This window comes from Heterocephalus glaber, unplaced genomic scaffold (genome assembly GCF_053883595.1).
Source record: "Heterocephalus glaber isolate CG9 unplaced genomic scaffold, H.glaber_assembly_v1.0 deba00001666, whole genome shotgun sequence".
NCBI lineage: Eukaryota > Metazoa > Chordata > Mammalia > Rodentia > Bathyergidae > Heterocephalus > Heterocephalus glaber.
The window spans coordinates 20,902,345-20,922,568 of NW_028258406.1; positions in this window are offsets into that span (position 1 = coordinate 20,902,345).

Here is a 20,224-nt window from a genome sequence, read left to right on the forward strand (position 1 = left end):
TGCTATAAAACACTACATTAGGATATAATGTTCTTGGTTTTCCCATCAAACTTTAAAGGTGGAGGCACTAAAGATAAATTATCAGGGAAACCATGGAAGCAGAAACTTTTCTATTTTTCCCAAACATCCCCTAAGTCCTCTTAGTATGACCCTGTCCATTTCAGATGATTCAACTTTAAATACTGTAGACCTCTAGAGCAGTGTGAAAATCATTACTGTACCTATATAGGAACATTCAAAGCTTTCCTAAAACTCAATCTTTCTTCCATCTTGCATTCATCATCCAGTGAACCACAAAGATTTTGTACATACTAGTACAGTATTTTCCATCAAGCTTATGAATAACACCACTTGGCAGAAGACCTTGAACAAAGACCCAGAGAGCAATGTTTTGTAGTGACTTTACATACAATGTGCCTTAATTACTGGCAAGCTTGTTAAAAGCTTATTCCCACATGTGTCAACACTTTCTTAATACATTGTAATTTATCATGTTCGCATGCCAGAAACAAGGTATTCTATGTCTATATGCTCATCCTTCTCCAAATGCTAGTCTTGAACTGTGTATCCCACTCCAATCTCTTTGTTTGGTGAACAAAGAATGAACTATAGCATTGAAAGAGTGAAGTCCCTGGAGTCCATCAAAGTCATCTATCACAGAGGACTTTAGCCTGGGCTCCGTAGCACTCCTTCCAAGAAGCACTGCTTCATTGTCAAAGGACCTTTGCTTAATGATGGCAGTAAATCCTGAAATGCAGTCTAATTTTAGGCATAAAGCTTGGCTAAGAGGGAATCCTATCATTTACTCCTTGTGACAATTTTATTCATTGACTTCATTTTTATGCTAGTTGTGTGATTAAATTAGGATAGGAACTTATTTATTTTTAATAAAAATGCCTTTGGGTTAGGGGAAGGAGGGTGGGAAGGGGAAAGGGAAGTTTAATAAACACTGCATTTCAACTGAAAATAGAGTAGTTGGAAATGCCACATTGTGCTTTCTGGATCATCTCTTAACCCTTTGGCTCTTATGAGTGGAGTTAGAAATAGGCTCTGAGCCTGATTTTAGATGGTTTGGGAAAGAAGTGGTGAATCTGAGCCCTGTCTCAGAGAAAAATTGGCATTGGATCCCAAAGCAACTTTTTTTTGTTGTTTTTTATTTTTTTTGGTACTGGGGATCGAACTCAGGTCATTGAGCTTGTGCAGCAGGCGGCGAAACCACTGAGCTAAATCCCCAGCCCCTAGAAACTTTTTTTTTAGTAGTTATTCAGATTGCTTATTTCACTTTTGTGTTTCAGTTTTATAGCTGAGGAAAGAAAAGATAAATTTATGTACCCAAATTGTAAGATTTCATGAGATAGGCTTCAAATGATCTCTTGGGTAGTGCAAGCATTTTAGAAAGTTCAGAAGGAAGGAGAGTCCAAGGATCTGGGGGTGGGAAATGGAGAAACTTTTTCCTGGTATAGCTGAAGCGTCAAGAAAAGTTCTCTCTGTGTTCCTCTTGTCACCTGCGAAAAGCTATTCTTTGCTGGGCATTCCTTACTCTCAGTTGTTGAAACAAACAAGGGAGGTTGATGGTGGCCCCTTAGTCAACAAGGGAGAAAGACCACTTACTTTGCATCAATCTGTTACCATTACTTCACACAGCAGTTTTCAGTAATAGTAAATTATATGTGGTAAACCTATATTAATAACTATTAATATTTGTAAAATTTTGAATATGTATTGTGACAGGCATAAGAATGCATGGTACAAACATGAATGAAAGCAAATCTCTCATCATAGCAACAGTTTGTCTCTCTCTCTACAAACCTTCAGTGCATAATTATGACATTAAAGTATATAAGAAAGCAAGTATTTTTCTGTCTTTTAGAGACATGCAGTCTAGTTCAGTGGCATGTGTATGGTTCAGTGCCAGTAGGAAGGGTTCTGCCAGCAGAGATTGTAGAGGGAAGGGGTATGGGGGTGACTAGAGTGGCTCTCGGGAGGAGGTGCTGCTGAAGTTTGGCCCTTGCTGATATGAAGACTTATCAGAGCAGAAGGTAGAGAGAATTCCAGGAAGAGAGAAAAATTTCTGAGGACTTGATACAGATATCTCTAAGGGACATTTTTTCTTCTTCAGCGAAACAGTATTAAAATTCAAATCCAGTGACTTGATAGGATGATAAAAGTGAACCGACAGGTTTTTTCTTTCATACTTATTCTTTTTCTTCTGTTCCTTTGTGTATTCCTGAAGCTGTATCCTGTCTGGCTTTCAGGTTCTAAGCTCAAAATGATCTTTGCATCTTCCCTTTCACTCTTCCCTTGTCACCCAAGTCTGAATGTACAACAAAATCCTCTTGAGTATTTATTCTGCAATAGCTGTCCCAGCTTTCTTTCCCCTTTCTCCTTCCTCATCCTTGAGTTTAGACTGATAATAATTTATCTACTGCATTCTTGGCCTCCAGTGTCTATTGGGTTTATTTGATGCTTTGCAGCTGATTGATTTTTTTTTTAAGCATGAGTTTTGCGCTCTCTTGCTCAAAGCCCTTCACTAGCCCTCATTGTTTAAAGGAAAAGGTCTAAATTCCTCATCTTGCATCCAAAGACTTCTCCACTTGGCTTTCTAGGATTTTTGCACTTTACAGCTCAGTTAAGCAAAACTCTCCCTATGTTTGCCTCTTCCTTGACTCCTCCAGACTCATTGCCATAGTCAGCACATGAAACATGATTGTTGAATAAATATATCAGTCTTTTGAATGTGAAATAGAATTTATTGGAAATTTTTATGAGTTTTCTAATAAAATAATATTAACAGGAATTAGAGATTAGCTACCTATCCATAGAAGTATTACTGTTTATATGTAAGACTAACATATACGACAAATTGTTCCACTTCCAATAAATAAATGGTCCTGTTGACTACTGGGAAATTAATAATCCTTTAAATCACTTCCTTCCTAATAAAATCAGATTCTAATGACAAAAAGTCTAGATATAAGATTGTAGACAGCAAAGAAATAAGAAAAATAAAAAGATCAATGCATTAACATAGTATTATGTTAACTGTATTATACTGTATTAATAAGATAAATATCCATTTCCTATGGCTTAATACAATAAAGACTCACTTGCTACTTAAATTCCAGTGCATATCAAACAAGCTTCAAGAACAATTCTCCAGACAGAGGCTATGTGGTCTAGGTTTCCTCTAGCATCATCACTGTCTCTACACATGGATACTTAGGCACTTATCTTTTTTTTTTCTGCTTTAAGTTTTAATGTTTATTTCCCCAAGACAGCCTAGCCTGCACTCTACTTGGATACATTTTACAAGCTAGTTTTCTGCTGCTTCTAGTTTTAAACTTTAACCATGTTTCTGATGACAAGGAATTCTGCAAAAATACTCTAGTTCAACAAAGAGTTATGATCACAAAATAATTTTTATCCATTCTACAGTTTTTCAGAATTACCATTTGATTTTTAAGCACAAAGTAGATATAGATGCTAATGATGGCTAATCTGGTAAGTTTCTTATAGCAAACTGTTGTTCATGCAACACTTGTGCTCAAAAGGGAAGGCACAGGATTTCCTACAATGAGCCACCTTATAAAGAGTTTTTATTTTTACAAATTAATTTATGTTACATTTAATTTAGTGTGCATAACCTCAAAACTGAGGCATTATTCCAATTTATAAAAAACACTTGTGTAACTTTTATTCAAGTTTTAAAAATACAAAGTTTTCTCCCTAAAGTGGCTCAAAATAGATTGTTCATGGATGCCTACATCTAAGATAAAAAGATTCTAAAACAACTGAACAGATTAGGTATATTATTAAATTTGTTCAAACCATTACTTGATTTGTAAATGTACTCAAACCTCTTCATCAGTCTTTATTCAGCAGTACATATGCACCAAATTCCATTTTAGAAGTTTCCATATCATTTTCATAGAAAACAAAGTTTGAAAACAAGTAACATTTAAACACAGCACGGTATTCTATCACAACTGAAACTTTTTCTTCTTCTTTACAGGACTGAAGAAAATCTAAAAATGAACTATGCTATAGATTTTATCTCATGCAAAGATCTTTATGTTATCTCTGAAAATGAAAAGGATGGCCTTTTAAGCATATTTTACTGTTTAATACTATTATGGCAACTTGTGTACTGCAACACAGTCTATTTTGAGGGAAATTTATGATTTTTTTCATGCAAAAATCTACACAAATTAGTTTTGATGCTATGGAAAGCTTTTCATAGCATCAAACATTCATCTGGTGCAAATGCACAGGAAAGCCTTCCAGAAGTTTTCTGACTTGAGAAGCAACTAAAAAAGCCATACTAGATAAATTAAATAAAACTAAAACTAAAAAAAAAGGGAGGGTAGGGAGGGAAAGAGGGAAAACAGAAAACACAGGCTGCAGAGTAAACCAATGTCCGCTGCTAAAACGGTCTTTGTTTTCATGTCCAGGGTACATTAACACCTGTGATCTCATTTTGATGGTACTAGGTTTGTTATCAGCCCCCTGAAGGCAAATCAAGCTTGCATGCATTCACATACAGCACCACAACCACACTCTCGTACACAGTCACTCCAGGACTAGGAGTCTGCTTCATGAGTGAAGAGCCCTAGCTTTGAAAGATGAACCTGGCTCTATCACTGAGCCAGACATTCATTCAAGATTGTCCCTTCACACACTGCTTCATAGCAAGGTTAGGCACATATCTTAATGACACTTTATTTAAATGGAACTTATTTAAACATACCACTTTCATACATGTTCTCCTTATTAAAACTAGTCACAGGAGGGTAGGACAAAAAGTAATGATGAGAAATGGGAAAAAATGTCAACAGTGTTCTACAAATACCCACAGCAGGGCCGGGGATTTAGCTCAGTGTGCCCTGCCTGCCTGCCAAGCACAAGTTCCTGAGTTCGGTCCCCCGGTACTGCAAAAAACAAAACAACCCCCCCCCCCCAAAAAAAACCTCACAGCAAGCAAGCTCTATTTAGTTGTGGAACAGAGTGCCTGGGAACCAGATGGAATTCTCTGTTTGAGTCAAGTAAGCATAGGCAAAACCCCAGGCAGTATGCCATAGGAAGTGTCATCAGGCTTGTAAAGATGAGGACAAGAAGATTCATGGGAGTTTCCACCTTGATTTTCTCTGATGCTTGTGTTAGGAAGATGGAGAGACTGACATATTGTTCTTTTCAGGGAGGGAACTGTGCCAGGCAAGTGTGTACTGATTTGGTCAGAAATGTGCTTCTGAGCTCAGTGTCAATAAGTATCATCACTTACAAAGGTAGGGACCCTGTGTGTTCAAAAGTCAGGTGCAGCATGCAGGTGAACACCTGGCTAATTTGGATCAAAATGCCACAGCAAAATGAAGGAAAGAAAGTTTGAATTTAAATAATCTGGAAAATTACTTTAATACTCAACATCATTTTGCATGTTACAAACATTCCTAACTTCTAGATATTTTAGAGAGCAAGTTTCTTGATTAGAGATTTTTTTCCTCGTGCCTCAATAAAGATTTGCAGTATTTTGCTATTTCTCAACAATACTTTCAATGTGATAGACCAAACACAGGTGTCAGGTACATGCTCAGATAAATCCTCTCTACTTTCAATGTTTTTTGTTGTTGTTATTGTTCTTAGCCAGGAGTCAGAAACTTAGAACCATTGATGGTACTAATGGAGAGGAAGTGTAATACGTTCTACAAAATCACAATAGTATATGGGGGTTGGGGTATAGTGTGCTTCAAAAAAACCCATTTTAAATATTATATTATTTATATTTGAAAATAAATAACAATATTCATTTTCCTAATATAAGTTACTTAAAGATTGTCAAAGTTTTAGCTGACTCAGAGAAAAGGCAATGATTCTTAATGGTTTTTGGAGAAGGGAGGATTATGAACATATTAAAGTGAAATAGGAAGAAAATGTCCAAAGGGAAAGGGGAATTAGGTGGGGTTGGGGAAAGGAAAGAAGGGAATGAAGTTAATATGAGAATAGGAAAAAATGGAAACAAAGTCTTTGTAAATAGGGAGGGGTGGAGGGGTTAAAGGGAGGGCAGGGGAATGGGGAAAAAATAAGAACCAAGATATATTATGTAAAAGTACAAATTTCCAATAATGAATGTCATCATATTGTATACCTAAAATGTACCAATAAAATTAATTTAAAAAATAAAATATGAGGGAAAAAAGAGAAATGTGTGTGTATGTGCGTGTATATACCTTTATATGTATATCCATACATGTATCCACGCATAGTTTAATGAGCTTTATTCAGTATCACAAGAGCATAGGGACCACACTTTTTGCCTGGGGAAAGCTTAATTTACAAGCATATAAGGAAAAGTAGGTCAGCGTATTTCAAAAGCTCTAGGGACAGAAATCTGAAGAGTTTTGCTGGGGTCCAATCCCGAAACCCTGAGGAAGTCACTTCACTTCACTGAACATGTTTCCTCATCTGTAAAATGAGAATAATAATAATATGGTTTTATTGATCCATAGGGGCTTAAATGTATATAGAACAATTGTCAAAAAGCTCTTCCAATTGTAAAATATTGAGAAAAAATTAGTATGATTGTAACGATGGCCAAAGACCCATTTACTGTCAATACATGCATGCAACATACACATACACTCTTAAATATTGTTTCACCATGTTTGCTTTATTGGCTAAGGAATTCAATCTTTTATTCTATTTATTTATCTGTTTCTATCATCTAACTATAATCTGTCTATCAATCACCCATGGTAAGTGTTCATTATATCCTAATTTTAGAAGAAACAGTAACAAGAAGTACTTCAAAAAACTGATGAAGGAAAGCACGATAGCTATCTCCTTTATCCTAACTTTATCCAATTAATTGTATCTTATGGTGAATGATCTGTACATGAATATACTTTTAAGACCATAAGTAATTATTTTTAACTTCACTTTAGTCTCTTTTCTGGAAGAACGGGAACTTTTAATGTTCAGGTCTGAAATAATTATTTCTGTAAGAATAACATTCTTCTCCTTATTCAGACTTCCTCACATGGCTTCTGGTGTTTCTTTGGTATGGAACAAACATCTGGAACTCTAAACTTTCTGAGGTCTTGTCCCTGAATCCTTTTCAGAATTCCCAATTGGACTCTTGACATTTGACATATTCTGTCATGCTCCTGTGGAGAGCCCTAATCCAACAGACTTGGTGGAAAGATGAAGAGATATTTATAGAACATCTAGTTTTTGTGCAGGCTTGTGTCTCTATGGTTAATTACTGGGTTTCTGCCTCCAAATTAGTAGTTTACTATGTTTTTTTTTAAGTGCTGGAAATTGGGGGGTGATCATAGTTGAATTCTTATTCCTAAAACAAAAACAAAAGAAAATACCACTTGCTGATTCTTTCTATTTTTATGTCTTCAGATGGCTTATGTAATGTTGTTAGTAGCAAGCAAAAGTGATGTAGAATTGTTTCCCCCAGGATCTCATTGCTTTTGGGGATACTCCATATGTATTTTTTAGTAATGATGCTGTCCTAAAACTCAGGAATCACCAATACAGAGGACCGTATATTACATTATGTTAGAGTATTAGCCATTTCTTTAGCCTTGTAGTATTTTCCATGACAACCAAAGTAAACAGTGAAAGGCAAAATCTAGATGTATGCTGATAAGTAGTTCAGAAAAATTTTAAAAAATGCAAATCATTTAAAAGCAGGAAGAACATGTATAGAAGTGACAGGATTCTAAAGCTAATTCACAGGATCATAAAAACTTTAGTTAAGAGCCACTTTGGCTCCAGGGAGAATAATTTGAAATAATTTATGTAGATATGCGCCTCCCAAGGGGAGGGAGCATAATTCCCATTTCTTAGTATGAGCTGCACATAGTGACTTCCTCTTAAACTGCAATATGGAAATAGGAGAGGGAAAGAAAATTTTACAGTGGAGAAACCTGACAAATACTATCTCAGCTGGCTAATCAAGATTGATAGTTATAATTTGTGTTGATGGTACGTCACCTTGATATAATGGGATGAAAATGGCAATTTACTTCTGGAAGCTTCTTTCCCATAACCTATCACACCAGTCTGACCTTGAGAAAAACCACATACCAATTCTAGTAGTGTTGGATCCTACAAAATATCTGACCAGTACTCAAAACTATCAAGGTCATCAAAGACCAGAAAAGCCTGAAAAACTGCCGTAGAAATATGAGCCTAAAGAGGCAAGAAAATTAAATGTAATATGGAGCAGATTAAAGGTAATAGGTTAAAAACTAAAGAAACATAAACTATGTATTTCAATTAATAATAATATATGTAAGATGATAACAATGGGGAAGTTGAGTGGTATGCTTTGAATATGTTCTCCAAAATGCACCAGTGTTGGGAGCTGAGAATGAAGTGACTAGGCCATCATGAATGGATTTATGCTGTTGTGGAAGGAATGGATCCCTATAAAAGGTAGAATTAGATCCCTCCTCCTCTCTCTCTCTCATACTCTAGCTCTTGTCTCTTGCCTTTCTCATTCTGCTATGTGATGATGTGACAAGAAGACCCTCCAAAATGTTGTACTTTGATACTGAACTTCCCAACCTCTATAACTGCAAGCCAATATATTTGTATTTTTCATAAGTTATAGAGTTTCAGGTATTCTTTTATGGAAACACAAAACAAAGACACTGTGTGTGTGGTAAATGGGAATTCATACTTTGACATGTTTAAAAGTCTCAAGCACCTCTAAAAAAATAAGGTCTGTTTTACTAAGAAAACATTTTGGAAACTGTCTAGCTGATACCAAGCCAATGATCAAATCATCATTAAGATTCAGTGTTCTTGAATTTCTTAAATACCAAGCAACTTACCACTTCCAAAAGTAATACTCTGATTAATGCACAACTCTTATTATTGTGTCATGCTTTGGTTATCTGTTTGGTAAGCAGCAGTAGCTACCAAAGAAATTTGATGTGGTTAAGATTACTTCCCCACAAACTTCCTAAAAGACTGTAATTAAAGTATATCTCAGGAGAGATTCTGCCCCCCCACACATTTATTTTACTACCATTTATTGGCTGGCAAGCACAAAACAGTTCATGTACCCAGTCCAGCAAATTTGATAAAGACTAAGTTCTCTTTCCTTTTGATATTCTCTCTTTTATGAAAGATACACTCCAAGGAGGCATGATATCCCAGAGTCAGAATTTTGCAGTAGGCTCTAGGAAGTCAAAAATACTCTGAAACTAATGATTGCAATCAAACATTATTTCTAATTTTTCAGAGCACAGTATTCATTGGATTTCAAATTCTGTTCATTTAAGGGGATTCCTAAACATATTGACCAATTTCCACTTCTTAATGAGAGCCCATTTCTAACTGTCTGCATAATAATCACTAGATTAATCAATGAAGCTCATTTTTTACATTCAGAAAGCTAAGTAAACAAAGTACCTTGTTGATTTAGACACTGGCAGTGGAAGGACTTGTAACAGATACTGTGGAGCATACACTTTTCTGATTTAACATAGATGACCACCCATGAACTAAGTATTCTAGATATCATGACAGTTAACCATCCTTAGAATTAAAGCCTTAGGGCTGGGGATTTAGCTCAGTGGTTCCACCATCTGCCTCAAAAGCACAAGGTCCTGAGTGCGATCCCCAGTACCAAAAAAAAAAGAAGAAAGAAAGCCTTAACTGGTCAGTATTATATTACTTTGATTATATGGAATGTTTGAAAGTAAATCACATATCTGTACAAGTAAATTCCATTTTTAAAAAATAACTCAACCCAGAAATCTTTTTCTGTGTCCTTTTCTATCTACTGTTTCCTTTTAGGCAAAGAGAAATATACTTATGTTTACATCTCAAGTGTACACTCTGCTTGGGTATGGGAACTCTCAGAGTAAACTCCAAGTGTTGGTAATATGGCAGGAGAAGAAATGAAGAGAGTGGTGTGAACACTGTGACCATGTTCAGATTCACCATTGATTCATTACTAGTGAACTACAGTGTGCTGGGGAAGTCTTATCTTCTTTTTATGTAGAATTTTCTCATTTTCTTGACAATAGAACATGGAACACAATGTCTCTTAATTTTCTGCAGAAATAATATTCTTTGTAACACATAGTACACTCCCTTATTCAACACTATTGTAGAATGTCAAGTGGAGAAGGGCTAGAATACGTGTCCCTTGATCAAGACAAAATGAATGATAAGCATCACCAAAATAAAAGTAATTAACATTCATGTAGTCTTTACCATGTTCCAGATATAAATTCCATTAACCATTCTAATTATGTTATATATGATAACTCATTTAATCCAACTTTACTTCAACTAATAATAGAACAGTATTCAACACTAATAGCATAAAGTTAACTGTCCAAAGATTAATAAAACATATGGTTGGACTAATAAAGATGGAGAGCTAGAGGAACCCAAACAAAAGCAGGAGTGACTATCCTATTTTCAGACAAAGTAAACTTCGAGCCAAAACTAATCAGAGGAGGCAAAGAAGGTTAGTAAATATTGGTGAAGGGAATAATTCAACAGGAAAAGATATCAATTATTAACATATATGCACTAAATAGCAGTACATCCAACTTCATAAATCAAGTACTATAGAACATAAAAGAGCAGATAAACACAATCACAATTATAGTGACACAACTCAATACCCCACTGTCACAAACAGAAAGATCAACTAAACAAAAAATCAACAAAGAAATATCAAAGATGAACAAAACCTTTAAACAAATGGACTTAACAGATACCTACAGAATAATTAACTCCACAACAACAAAATACACATTCTTCTCAACAGCACATGGACCTTGATCTACAACAGACCACATACTACCCATAAATAATGCTTAAGTAAATGCAAAATAATTGAAATTATACCATGCATTTTATTAGATCATAGCACAACAAAAGTAGAACTAAATGGAAAAGAAACCACTGGAACTGTGCAAATGCATGGAAATTAAACAGTACAATCTTGGATAATCAATAAGTCACAGAAGAAATCAAGGAAGAAATAAGAGAGTTCCTAGAATTAAATAATAATGTCAGTATAATATATCAGAACTTGTATCCAAAGCTGGAACAAGATAAAAATGTATAAGGATAGCAGCAGAAATCAATGAAATGGAAATGGAGACTAAAAAAATTACAAGGAATCAACAAATCAAAGAGCTTGCTCTTTAAAAGAATAAACAAATTAGATGAACCCTTAGTCAATCTTACCAAAAAAAGAAAAGACCCAAATCAATAAAATTAGAAATCAAAAAGGTGAAATCACAATGGATACTGCCAAAAACCAGAAGATTATTAGCAACTATTTAATAAATTTGTAGGCCATCAAATTAAGAGAATTCAGAAAAAATGGGCAAATTCTTAGTCACATATAAATTATCAAAATTGAGCCAAGAAGGTATAAAAATCCTGAAATATCCAATAACAGGCAATGAAATTGAAGCAGCAATAAAAAAATAACAATTTACCAAGAGAAGCTCAAACCTTGAAAGATTCACTGCTGAAATCTACAAGAGAATCAGGGAATTTCTAATGCCAGTTCTCCTCAAACTCTTCAGTAAAATCAAAAGGAAAGGTGTATTCCCAAAGTCATTCCTGGAAGCTAGCATTACCCTCATCTGAAAAACAGATTTTTAAAAAGTCAACCAAAAAAGAGAACTACACCCAATTTCTATACTGAACATAGATGCAAAAATCCTCAGCACAGTACTGCCAAAAAGAGTGCAACAAATCATCAAAATGATCACACCTGATGACCAAATAGGCTTCATTCCAGGGATGCAAGGATGGTTCCCTGTACACGTCAATAAATGTAAAACATCACATAAACCAAAACAAGGATAAACATCACATGATCACCTCAAAAAGCACACAAAAAAGCCTTTGATAAAATCCAACATCCATTCATTAGAAAATCCCTAAAGAAAATAAGTTTAGAAATATCTTATATCAATCTGATCAAATCCATTTCTGCTAAACCTGCTGACACTGTATTAAAAGGGGAAAAACCTGAACAGTTTCCCTCTAAAATCAGGAATGAGACAAGGATGTCCATTATCACCACTCCTATTCAGACTAGTACTTGAAACATTGGCCAGAGCAATCAGGAAATAGTAAGAAATAAAAGGGATATGTATAGGAAAGGAAGAAGTCAAATTGTCCTTATTTGTAGATAACATGATCCACTGCATGGAAGTCCCCAAAAAATTCCCCTGAAAGACTCCTAAAAGATACAACCGTGTTCAGCAGTGTGGTGGGATATAAAATTAACATGCAAAAGTCAATGTTCCTGTACTCTAAGAATAAACTCACCAAGAAAGGAATTAGGAAAATAATACCAGTCACAATAGCATCAGGGAAAATTAAATACTTAGGAATTAACCTAAGCAAGGAAGTGAAAGATCTGTATAGTAAAACATATAGTCCTCTGAAAAAAAGGAATTGAAAAGGATAACTGAAAATGAAAAGATATCCCCTGTTCCTGGATAGGTAGAACCAATGTAGTCAAAATGGTCATACACTCAAAACTGATATTGAGATTTAATGCAATCCCAATGAAAATACTAACAGCATTGTTCTCAGATCCAGAGAGAAGAATCCTAAAATTCATATGGAACCAGAAGAGATCCAGAATAGCAGGAGCAAACTTGGGTAACAAGAGAAAAGCAGAAGGCATCACGATCCCATATAAGAAGTTATGACAATGATAAAAAAAAAAGTGACACTGATAAAAACAGCATGGTACCAGTACAGAAACTGACATGTGAATCAATAACACAGAACAGAGGATGCAGAAATAACCCCAAGCACATTCACTGGAGGAAAGATAGCCTCTGTAATGAATGGTGCTGGGAAAATTGGCTGTCTGTGGGCAGTGGATTGACTGTAGACCCGTATATTTCACTGTGTACTAAACTAAAATAAAAATAGATCAAAGATCTAAATTTTCATATGAAACACTTAATCTGCTGGAAAATAAAATAGGTAAAACTCTTGAAGTCATAGGCATAGGAAGGACTTTCTGAACAGAACCCCAGTGGCATAAGAAGAATCCACATATAAGAATTGTATTAAATTAAAAAAGCTTGGCACAGCTAAAGAAAAAGGCAAGAGTGAAGAGAAAACATACAGAAAGAGAAAAAAATTGTTCCAGCTATTCCTCTGACAAAATAGTAATTTCTAGAAAAAATAAAAACTCAAATAATTAGACCACCCAAAATAAAAGACCCAATCAAAAAATGGGTCACTGAAATAAGTAGGCATTTCTCAGAAGTACAAATAGCTAATAAGTAAATGAAAAAATGTTCAACATCACTGGCCATCAGGGGGGTGCAAATTAAAACAATGCTGAAATTCTATCTCATTCCAGAAAGAATGACTACTGTCCAAGAAATCAAATGGTAACAAATGCTAGTGAGACTGTGGGGAAAAGGAACCCTTCTACATTGTTGGTGGGACTATAAAGCACTATGAAAATCTATATGGAGATTTTCCAAAAGTCTAAAGCAAGAAATTTCATTTGACCTAGTTATTCCCCTTCTATGATCTTCCTGAAAGTGTTAAAAACATTATATAATGTTGATATACGCATACCCATGTTTATTGCAGCACAGTTCACAACAGCTAAATCTGTATGTCCATTAAAAGATGAATGGATAAAGTAAATGTATTTATACACAATAGAGGTCTACTCTGCCATAAAGAAGGACAAACAAGTCATTTGTAGGAAAATGGATACACTTTGAGAGCATAATGTTATGTGAAATAAATCAGAGACAGAAGTTTAAATATTGAATAGTTTCTCTTTTATGAGAAACCCAAAATATAAATAAAGAGCAAAATAAAAGGTAGATAATAGAAAGTAGAGAGAAAAATTTTGTTCAAATGGGAAGGAGATCAAGAGATAGAAGGAGGGGGCTTAGTAATTGCAGCCTGACTGGAACCTGCTTCCTCTGGCTTGCTCCACCAGCTTGCAACCAAGACAGGGTGAGGAGGACCCCGCCGGGCACAACCACCAGCCGCAGCTTGGCTGTGCGGGCGCCTCCAACAAAAGAGCCCCCCACACACACACCTCTGGCCTTCTGGCTGTGCAGCTACTTGGTTCCACACTGCAGCGGCACAGAGGGACATAAAAGCCATTGTCCTGAGCCCCAGAAGTGAACAACAGAGAGAGGGCCTCTCTCAGGCTCCCTGATGAAAACAACCCCATTGGAAAACTGAAGAGAATCTCTGCAATAAAAGCACACCAGACCACCGTGCTCGGTAAGTTGGAGGGATCATCAGCTCCCATCGGAACCTGGGCTTTCTTCAGGGGAAAGGCAGCTGAAACCTGCAATAGAAGCTTGCAGAGTGCAATCCTGCAGGAGGACAGGGAGCTCAACATGGGACTTGCAGCCAGAAATCTGCCTGAATCTCACGGGTCTGGGACTAGCTTACTGAGACTCATTGACTTAACTGCACACTGCTGCCCATCTTGTCTGTTGTGACAGCAGAGACATACCCTGAAGGAGGCCCTTCATTTTTATTTTTATTTTTATTTTTTTTGTATATCCTTTTATTGGTACATTTTAGGTGTACAATATGACATTCATCATTGGAGACATGCACCTTTACATACTCTCTTGGTTCTCATTTCCCCCCCTCCTCCTGCCCTCCCTTCAACCCCACCATCCCTCCCTATTTACAAAGACTTTGTTTCCATTTTTTCATTTTTCTCATAATAATTCCATTTCCTTCTTTCTTTTCCCCTACCCCTCTCACTTCCCTCTCCCCTTTGCCCCTTTTCTTTCTATTTCGCATTATCTATTATACCTCTTAGTCCTTATTTACACTTTCAGTTTCTCACACTAGAGAAACTATGCAGTATTTACACATGTGTCCTGTTTATTGAATTTAAGAGTATTGCCTGAATGTGCATTCATTTAGCAATAAATGTCTCTAATTTCTTGTTTTTGATGGCTGAGTAGTACTCCATTTTATAAAAAACCCACATTTTCTTTATCCAGTCTCCAGTTGATGGGCATTTGGGCTGTTTCCAAGTTTTAGCTATTACAAACTGCGCTGCTATGAACATGAGTGCACATATATTACTGTGGTATGATTCTTTTAATTTTGGGGGGAAGATACCCAGCAGGGGAATAGCTGGGTCAAATGGGACTGCCAGTCCTAGGTCTTTGAGGTATCTCCATACTGATTTCCGCAGTGGTTGCACCAGTCTGCACTCCCACCAGCAGTGGAACAGGGTTCCTCTTTCCACACAGCCCCGTCAGCATTTGTTGGTTGATTTCAGTACAGCAGCCATTCTTTCTGGAGTGAGGTGGAATCTCAGTGTTGTTTTCATTTGCATCTCTCGAATGACCAGCGATGTTGAACATTTTTTCATATGTTTATTTGCCTTGTCTACTTCTTTGTGTGAGAAATGTCTGTTCAGTTCAGGTGCCCATTTTTGGATTGGGTCCTTAAATTTGGGAGATCTGATTTTTTTAAGTTCTTTATAGATTCCAGATAGTAGACCTTTGTCTGAGGGACTGCTGGTGAAAATCATTTCCTACATTGTGGGTTGTCCCTTCATGCTGCTGGTGGTTTCTCTTGCTGTGCAGAAGCTTTTTAATAAGAAGAGATCCCACTTGTTGATTGTTTGTGCTAGTTCATAGACAACTGAGGTTTTGCTCATAAAGTCTTTACCTACCCCAATGTCTTCAAGTGTTCTACCTAACCTCTGTTCCAGCTGGTTCAGCGTTTCTGTTTTAATGTTTAGATATTTAATCCATTTCAATTTTAGTTTAGTGCATGGTGAGAGATACAGGTCTAGTTTTAATCTTTGGCAAGTTGAAACCCAATTTCTCCAGCACCATTTATTAAAGAGGCTATCTTTCCTCCAGTGAGGGTGTTTGGCTCCTTTGTCAAAGATGAGGTGGCTGAGTGTGCCTGGAGTTATTTCTTCTAATCTGTTCCACTGGTCTTCAGGTCTGTTTCTTTGCCAGTACCATGCTGTTTTTATCACAGTAGCTTTGTAGTAGAGCTCCAATTTGGGGGTTGTAATAACCCCTGCCATGTCTCTGTTACCTAGAATTGCTTTTGCTTTTCTGGGTCTCTTCTTCTTCCAAATGAATTTTTGGATTGTTTTCTCAAGATCTAAGAAGTATGCTGCTGGAATTTCAATTGGGATTGCCTTGAATCTATATAGCAATTTTGGAAGTATGACCATTTTCAATATGTTGATCCTTCCTACCCAAGAGCAAGGGATGCCTTTCCATTTCCTGATATCCTCTTCAATCTCTCTTTTCAGAGTGCTATATTTTTCACAGAAGAGGTCTTTGATTTCTTTTGTTAGGCTGATTCCTAGGTATTTCAGCTTTTTGGATGCTATTGTGAAATGAATTATTTGCTCTATTTCTCTTTCAGTGAGTCTGTCATTTGTGTAGAGGAAAGCTATTGATTTATGTGTGTTGACCTTGTATCCAGCTACATTACTGAATTTCGTTATTAAGTCTAGAAGACTTTTGGTGGAGTTCTTGGTGTCTTCTATGTAGAGTATCATGTCATCTGCAAATAATGACAATTTGACTTCTTGATTTCCTATTTTTATTCCTTTTATTTCTTTCTCTTGTCTAATTGCTGTGGCTAATGTTTCCAAAACTATATTGAACAGGAGTGGTGATAGTGGACATCCTTGTCATATTCCTGATTTTAGTGGGAAGGATTTCAGTTTTTGACCATTTAGTATGATATTGGCTGTTGGTTTTTCATAGATGGCTTTTATCAGATTGAGGTAGAGACTATATATTCCGATTTTTTGTAGGGTTTTTACCATAAACGTGTGTTGGATTTTGTCAAATGCTTTGTCTGCATCTATTGAGATGATCATATGGTTTTTGTCCCTGGCTCTATAGATATAGTGTATTACATTGATTGATTTGCATATGTTGAACCATCCCTGGACCCCTGGAATGAATCCCACTTGGTCAGGGTGTATGATCTTCTTGATGATCTTCTGCATTCTGTTTGCCAGTATCTTATTAAGGATTTTTGCATCTATGTTCATTAGTGAGATTGTCCCATAGTTCTCATTTTCAGTTGGGTCTTTCTCTGCTTTGGAGATCAAGGTGATGTTTGCTTCCAGGAATGATTTTGGGAGTATTGCTTCCCTTTCAATTTTGTTGAGGAGTTTAAACAGTAGTGGCATTATATCCTCTCTAAATGTCTTGTAAAATTCAGCAGTGAAGCCATTAGGACCCAGGGTTCCTTGGTAGGTAAGTTTTTAATTACGTTTTCAATTTCATTGATTGACATTGGGTTGTTTAGAATTTTTAGGTCTTCTTCATTCAGCTTTGGTAATTCATACGTGTCCAGGAATCTGTCCATTTCTTCTGTGTTTTCCATCTTATTGGTGTATAGATTCTGGAAGTAGGTGTTGATGATCCTCTGGATTTCTGCTGGGTCTGTTGTAATTTCACCCTTTTCATTCTGAATTGCATGGATTTAGGTCTTTTCTTTCCTTTTTCTGATAAGGTCGGCTAAAGGTTTGTCAATTTTGTTGATTCTTTCAAAGAACCAACTCTTGGTTTCATTGATTTTTTGTGTTGTTTTCTTAGTCTCCATTGCATTGTTTTCTGCCCTGATCTTTATAATTTCTTCCATTGTATGAACTTTGCGTTTCTCCTGCTCTTCTTTTTCTAGAAGCTTGAGGTTCAGCATCAGGTTGTTTAATTGGGCCCGCTCTGTTTTCCTAATATGAGTATTCACTGCTATGAATTTCCCTCTTAAGACTGCTTTCATTGCATTCCATAGATTCCAATATGTTGTATTGTAATTGTCATTCAATTGAAAGAACTGTTTGATTTCTTCTTTAATTTCCTCTGTGACCCATTGGTTATTCAGAAGTGTGTTGTTCAATTTCCATGTGTTTATGAAGTTTTTGCAGTTTCTTTTGCTGTTGATCTCCAATTTCATTGCACTACAGTCTGATAATATACAGGGGATAACTTCAATTCCTTCCCACTTACCTGAATATGTTCTATGGAAGGCCCTTCATTTTTAAAGGTGATAGATTAATAACTACCACAAATTGTCATTTTCTAATGATGTATTTGATGCTATGATGTTACTGATTGTATAGCTTGGGCTGAGGTATTGTGATTGATCTAATCAGTTGTCCTTCCTGGTATAATGAAAATGAGATAGCCTCAGAGCCATTAGAGACTCAAAACTTAAAGACCAGCTATATTTGGAAGACACCTCTGAAAACCAATAATTCCCTAAGCTTTCTAAATACATCAACAAAAATACTTATAATAAGCAACTTCAAAATATCAACCCAGGAACTAAACCGAGGACAGTACCAAAAACAAAAATGAAAAGACATTTAAGCAAGTCACAAATTCAGACTTCCACCCCACAAAAGGCAATTTCCGGGGGAAATGAGGTGGAAAAGTCTGATAATCAACCACTTGGACACCCTGAACTGATAGCACAGGAAGTAACAAAACAGAGGAATGAGGCTCCAGAAAAACTCAAAATAGAAATAATCTCCCAGATAACTGCAGAGATGGTGAGCAGAGTGCAAGACATGATTAGAGGTTCTAGAACAGAAACTGGTAAAAAAAAATAGATGAGCTCAGAATCATGCTGTAAGCCATGAATGCCCAGCATAAGAAAGAAATGGAAACCATGATTGCCCAAAATAAGAAAGAAATGGAATTGATGAAAGATTCAAACGATATTCAGGAGATTAAAAAAGCCATTGAAGGTATCCACAGCAGATTAAGAGAATGTGAAGATAGAATATCAGATATAGAAGACAGGATCACGGTTAAAGACCATGAAAACAGAAATTTCTTAAAAGTAGAAAGGGACCATGAGAAATCAATCCAGCAGCTGCTAGAAGATCCAAAGAAGAATAACATAAGACTGATAGGAGTCCATGAAAAAAACAGGAGAAAGCACCATTGACATAAAAAAACTGTTCACAGAAGTAACAGTGGAAAACTTCCCAGACAGAGGAGGAGAATTGGACATACAGATAAGTGAGGCATATAGAACTCCAACTATCCATGATAAAAAAAATCTACATCTAGATATGTAATAGTCAAGATCCCAGAAACCCAACAGAAGAACAAAATCCTACTACTAGTTAGAGAAAAGAAACAAATCACCTACAAAGGAAAGCCCATCAGAATCATGGCAGACTTCTCAACACAAACACTCAAGTCTTGGAGAGTCTGGAGTGAAGTATTTCAAGCTCTAAAAGAAAATAAGTTCCAACCTAGACTGTTGTATCCTGCAAAATTATCTTTCAAAATTGATGAGGAAATTAGATACTTCCATGACAAAGAACACTTGGAGAAATTTCATGAACACCAAATCAGCACTACAAGCAATTCTAAACAATATCCTAGGAAAAGGCAAAGAAGGTCACATCTCCATGAGGCTCAACAAAGGGAAGCCACAAGGCAAGGTAAGAAACTAAAGGGAAAGGGAGAAAAAGAAATAAGAGCCAACAACAGTAAAACCTCATGTCAAGGATGAGTCAATATCTCTCAATTATAACTATCAATGTTAATGGCCTCAATTCAACAATCATAAGAAGTAGACTGACAGAATGGATTAAGAAGCAAAATCCAGCAATATGCTGTGTACAAGAAACACACCTAACACAAAAAGAAATTCATAGACTGAAAGTAAAAGGATGGAAAATGGCCCTCCATGCAACAGGAACACCCCAAAAAGCAGGGGGAGCAATCTTATTTGCAGACAAAGTAGATTTCAAACCAAAAGTAATTAACAGAGACAAAGATGGTCATGACATGCTTGTGAAGGGAACAATCCAAGAGGAAGAGATGACAATCCTAAATATATATGCACCAAATACGAATGCCCCCAACTATACAAAACAAATATTAATGGACATGAAAAACCAAATAAGCACTAATACAGTTGTAGTGGGGGACCTCAATACCCCACTATCACAAATAGACAGATCATCTAGACAAAAAATTAACAAGGAAATTCCAGAACTGAACCAAGCCATTGAACAAATGGACTTAATAGCTATTTACAGAGTGTTCCACCCCACAAAATCAGAATACACATGCTTTTCAGCTGCACATGGGTCATTCTCCAAAATAGACCACATGCTAACTCACAGGACATGTCTAAGTCAATGTAAAAGAATTGAAATTACCCCCTGTATATTATCAGACCACAGTGC